Here is a 6,193-nt window from a genome sequence, read left to right as displayed (position 1 = left end):
GCAGTTTGAACACCCTCATGTCGTAGACTTCTAGGTTTGGACAGGATTCAGTAGATGCCAGCATTTTGACACCAGTCGTGACAGCAAGAATCTGTTACCTACTTTTAATGCAACCTGGCGCAGCAGAGCTGTCTAGTTGAACACGCAGAGAGGAAATTGCTCTTCCTACGGAGGAGGTAAAAAGCAACTTGGAATCGAAGACACTTCCGAGGCTTGCCATAAATCAAAGCCTGGGCTAGTTAAATAAATCTCCGGTCTCTCAAATTAATTAGGGGGGAGGGATTCCTTAAAACACACACACACACACTATCACAGTGGTGGCGTTAAAAACTTATTGAGTAGTCTTCTCAGCCGGCTAGCGCACTCCGTGCATATTGTTTCTTTGGAGGTTTGTTAACTTCTCTCTCCTGCCTGTCTAATATTTCAAGCCAGATGGGGAGATTCCTTCAAATTCACGGAGGGCTGAAGCACCAGCAGTAATAACCCACGATACACGGGGAAGCTCGATCTTTCGCTCACAAAGGCTGCAATCCCAATACTGTATACCTACTTACCTAGGGAACAAGTCCGGCTTAGCTTCGGCGGGGCTTAGTTTGCATAGGATTGCGCTGCGAGCGATCCTGTGCCCAGAAGCGCGCAGCCTACCTGGAAGCAAGCCCCGCCGAGCTCCCGGGTTAAATCGCGCGCGATGGGATCGCGCCGTGGGATTGGACCTTTAGGGAGCCTGGCACCGCACCAAAGGGCCTCTCTTTCACACACACACACCCCGCTATGTGGGAAGCTCCGGGAATCTTTGCCAAAGAACCGTCTCCCATCCGCGGCTCGCTGCTGGGAGTTTCCCGGGGCGGCTGCCTGAGAACTCCGACCCGCTTCCTCAGCCTCCTCCCAAGAACGCGCTCATTGGCCAAAGCAAGAGAAGCCTGGGACCAATGGGGAAGCCGCCTGGAAAGCGGCGTTCCTCCCCTGTTCTCAAGTGGAAGCCGCGACCGCAGCATCCCGTCCCCGCTGCTTGGAAGGGAAAGGCGAAGGGGCCACTGACTGGGGAGGGGGGGTGGTCTCGCCTGGCAGGCGCTTCTCTTTCCCGAGGGTGCCTCAGCCCAGGCCATTCCCGCTGAGGGGAAGGCAAAGCAAGCCGCCGCTGCGAGAGGGACAAAGCTGGCCAAGCTTCCTCTCCTGCTGAAGTCGTAGTCTGCCTGCCTCTCCTCTTCCCCGGGGACTGAGGGGAGCCAACTGGGGTTGGAGGCAGCTGAGGAGGCGACCCTGGCTGTCCCTCGCCTGGGGAGGGAGAAGCCTCGGGGCGGGGTGGGCGGAGAGACGCGGCGCCAAGGAGCGAGCCGGCAAGTTGTGGCTGCGTGCGCGGAGGTCTATGTCTCGCGAGGAGCCGCAGAAGGTCACCGCCAAGTGGAGGAGGCACCATGGTCCTGGAGCGCATCTTCAGGTAATGGAGACCACGGGGAGGGGAGGGGGCTGGGCTGAGGGGAAGAAAGAAAGAAAACCAGGTGTGGCTGCGCTGGTCCCTCTCGGAGGAAACCGGGCGGGAAACTCTCAACTTCTGACCCCGGATTCTCCCCTCCCTTTTTACCTCAAAGCGCAAAAGTTCTGGGACGGCGCCTGCTGCTTTGCGCCCCTTGAAATGTGGAAGAAATATTTTTCCTCTTTCCCTCAGAGAGACCACGGGCTGGGCTGCTTGTGCCCTCAGCTACTTTTTGGAGAGTTATGCCGGAATGGCTCGTTATTTCTCTGTTTTAAAGGTTAGGGTTTTGTTCGCATTAACCCTTTTCTGGTTGAGGCATAGCTTAATGGGGCTTTCAGAGACCAAAAAAAGAGAAACCTCGCTGTGTTCTCTTTTAGAGCTTGTGATTTTATTTATTTTTTTAAAAAACCCCAACAATTAGCTCGCCTAACATCTGTCTTTCTCCTGTGGTACCCAAGCAAGTCTTATTCTTAGATTTTTTTTTTGTGAGACATTGTTGCCCTCTAGTGTTTTGGGACGCCGAAAGCTGCTTCCTTGTTGTGAGCCTCAAATAGGAATTTTTAATTGCAAAGTACTTAATATTGTCACACGTATTATTGCAAAACAGTTCTGAACAGAGAGCCATGCACGAGGTGGTTCTTAAAGATTCAAATGTCAGCAGTTTTCTTAAATCGAAAAAGGTAAGCATTTGTTTGGAAGTTCTTGCTGAGTGTTTTGCACCGAGGATTAAAACACAAGAATGAGAAATGGCTTGGTATTCAAGTTTGTGGGATATTTATCGTAAATATAAAATCTCTTTAGCTGATTGCAAAAGAAAACAGGTGTAGCCTTTTTTTTTTATCTGTGTTTTTAGCCCAAACTTTGTACAATGGCCATAAGATTTTATCAAATGAATATTAACTAAAATACATAGAAGAAAGGAGAATGGATGTACAATATACAATCTCTTAATCTCACTGTGTTTCAGCATCTGTATTTGTAAAAGAGTGGGATGGATTGTGTAGATATCATGATATTGTTGACATCTGGATTCTAGCTGGTTTGGAATAATTGGAAACAGAACTGTATACTGAAGGCAGAACAGTAAATAGAATCCTATATTAAAGACAGAGTAGTAATTTGAAAGTATATTTATTGAACAAAATAAATTGAAAAAATACATTTCAGCATACTGTGCTTGTAAAACAAATGTTACCTTATTAACAGATTGTAAGGGAGATAATGCAGAATAAACAACACAATATAATTATGCCTTTCATACAGGTCCATCCATAGCTGAAGTACAATATAGGCTGACATAGTTTGCAATCCTGTGTGTGCTTACTCCCAAGCAACTCCCAATGAGTTCCATGGCACTTCTTTCTGAATAAACATGTATTGGACTGATGTGGGATAGTTCCATTAACTCAAGTGGGACAAAGCCCCATTCTTCTTGCTCAACCAGCATATATATATATATATATATATATATATATATATATGGAGTGTACAGCATGCTGTTACCTCAGTGCAGCATCACAAACTCAGAAATGTGTCATCTTAAGTTACTACAATTTCAGGAATAGCCTGGTATTGCAGGCAGCTACATTAATGCAAGGGTTTAGGAATGAGGGACCAATTAACTTAAGGCCATTTACCTGGTTAGGACCTTACTAAGTTCAAAATCAGGTTAGCCAAGACAGCAGCAAGCTGAACATATCAAAGATTTATTATAAGCTGATTTCTGCTTGCTGAAATCCAGCCCAGTAGACTAAATTGTTGTGAAGTGAAGTGTGCTGTGGTTCACAGAAGGTTGTGTTTGGGTATCAAAATTTGCATTCTGCTCTGGGCAGGTTGGTGTTGCTTAGCTAAATCTACCTCGCTGGTTAGGTGTATGCTTTTTTTGCATAAATTAGATGTTGGCCTCAATCATAGATCCTACCTAACTTTTAGATATGGGGGAGACATTTGCATTTCCCGAAACAGTACAAGACATGAAATACATCTATCCTTTAAAATCTTCACACCTACAAACTTTGTGGCACAATTTTTCCAACCAAAATGTGCTGTAGAAAAATGTGTATGTTAGGTGAAAGTGTCCATGAAATGCATGTTAGTGAAAAGTGCATTATATTAGGAAGGGTTGCTTTTAAAATGTGTGCATTTTGCAAAAACTGCAAAAAAAAAAAAATGTGCATTAGGAGAAATGCATACAAAAACGCTGATGCTGGGTTTTTTTTCGTAAAGTACTCATAAAAATTCAAATTGATACATAAATGTAATTTAAGATTCAAAACATGAGAAGCTAAAACTGAAATTGGCAGATTTGTTTATCCTTGCTTACTACTGCAAGTGTCTTTCCAAGCAAGCAGATGTTCAGAGCTACCAGCCTTGAGAGAAATGTTCTATGTGCATATCTGGGAGATGGATATGATGAAGTCCCTGCCTTTTGAACAACATACCTAGAATGCTATCCACTTGGTGGATGAGAATAAATAGTTGTATGCTACAGTACTTGTGTGGTGGAAAAAAGCTACAGAAATAATATTACCCCAGATGCATAGCTATTGGTGTTTTGTAAATCTGTGAAACCTTCATGTCTTCATACTTTTATTTGGTAAGTCATTGTGATTGTAAGTATTTTAAGCAAAAAATAAAATAAAATTAAGGAACAAATCTATACTTTCAAAACATTAATTTATCAAAACATTAAGAGCATGACATTTATGCTACATGCAGTTTTTCATATTCTTTAGTATGTTGTATATTTTTTCCATTTAAAAATGCAGTTTTCTAAAAGCTCTTTTTCATTCAGTCGCTTTGCAGTCAGTGGAAGAACTGAGCATTTTGTTTAAGCATTTCTCCTTTTGAAATCAATTGGACTTAAAAGGGTTTTGGTAGGATCATGACCTAAAAGTTGCCACATATCCTTACTACCGTGACATGCATTAAAATATAAATTATTTGTTCATTCTATTAGTTACATTTCTGTGTTGCAATTCCAACACAGGGTAGTGTACAACATAATCAGATAAAACAGCCAATTCTCATGATAGATTAAAAATATAGAACAAGAATAATAATAATAACAACAACAACAATCACAGTAGCCAATTTTCATAATACAGTATAAAAATGCATCAACTGTTAGACACTAGATCATCTCCATCCCCTAAATCAGTGATAGCTAACATGGTGCTTGCCAGATGTTGGACTCGAATTTTGATAAGCTCCAAGCAACATGGTCAGTGATTCGAAACAGCATCTGGAGGGCTTCACATTGGCTCTCCTTGCCCTAAATATTCAGGTGATCTAAAGTATCTTGAGTTGAAACTGGAATGTTGATGGTGAGGGGGAAATGTGTAATTCTAGGGGAAGGGAATTCCACAGTTGAGTGCCACAGCAGAGAAGGCCCTGACCTACCTGACTGTACAATTGTGTCATTTTCTTTTTAAATTACAAAGATTTTGACTTCAACACTAGCATCTTAAAGTTGATCTACATTGTATGCTTACTGGCTTTTTAACTGTCTGCCTAAAAACGGTATTTATGTTTGCTGTAGTTATATAATGTGGCTTTCAATATCTGTGTGCGTTGACTTGGAAAATATTTGTAGTGTTCCAGATTTTATTTATTTTGCAATTGAGTAATCTATTTCTATTGCTCAAAGGTGGATAATATGTCAGGCTGGTAATACAAGTGTTTTTCCAGGGAGAAAGGGATTAACAAGAAAGAGATAGTTGTTTCACTGAGGACTGAAAAATCTTGCATTTTTTATGATAACATGACCTATCCACAGTAAATGTCTGTGGATTTGATTCTGTGCAAATCTGGGGGGGGGGGGGAGGATGTGGTCTAATTTCTAAACTTATATTTTTGTTTTTGTTTTTTAAAAAAATCTAAATGCTGAAATAAATCATTTATTCCTAATACAGTAGAGAATTTTTCTGTCACATTTTAAAACCTAAATTTACAACAAGACAACAAATTTAAAGTGGTATTCTCAGAAGATTGTAGAACGTAGAGGCACACTCCTATGGATATCTTATCCTTGTTACAAACATCCTATAGCAGCTTCCTTGTTTCAAAAAGAGTTCTTTTGAAGAATTTTTAACATTGTCACAAAATGTAACAGTGCACAGTGGTTCCTACTTTTAAATTGATGTAAAAAGTTTCATTGTGGTTTAAGTCAAGCAACTTTTCTGGCTTGTGTAAAAGCTTTGTTGTAGGTGGTGGTGTTTTAAAAGCATTGCCTTTTTAGAGTTGTTGCACATAACACTCTTGATCCATTAAGCATGAAGAATCAAGTCTGGGCTGCTTAATTTTATGCTGTTTATCTCCAACACATCTCTTCTCTAATGTAAAGCCCTACTTCCATCACAGGATTCAGTTATGCTTAATATTCTTGCATAGGCATCACTATTTCCCATGATTGAGTATTGATCAAGGTTCGCATGGGTTTCAGATCACAACTTAATATCAATCTTTGGTTAACAACAATTATGATTACAATCAGTGCTGTTATAATGGCTACCTATGGTTAAGAATGGTTCTGACATAAGTCTGAACGTGGTTAACACTAGTGGGAGGAAGAACCATAGGTTTACATGGAATATCACAGGATTGTGGTGGCTGTTTCTACCAAGCAAATGTTTTCATGCCTTTGGGGCCTCATGGGAGTTGTTGCCCAATGACATCTAGAGATCCACAGTTCCTGTCCTTGATTTATAGGTGATACCT

This window comes from Podarcis pityusensis (genome assembly GCF_964106645.2).
Source record: "Podarcis pityusensis genome assembly, chromosome: 9".
NCBI lineage: Eukaryota > Metazoa > Chordata > Lepidosauria > Squamata > Lacertidae > Podarcis > Podarcis pityusensis.
Note: the sequence above shows the minus strand (reverse complement) of the source record.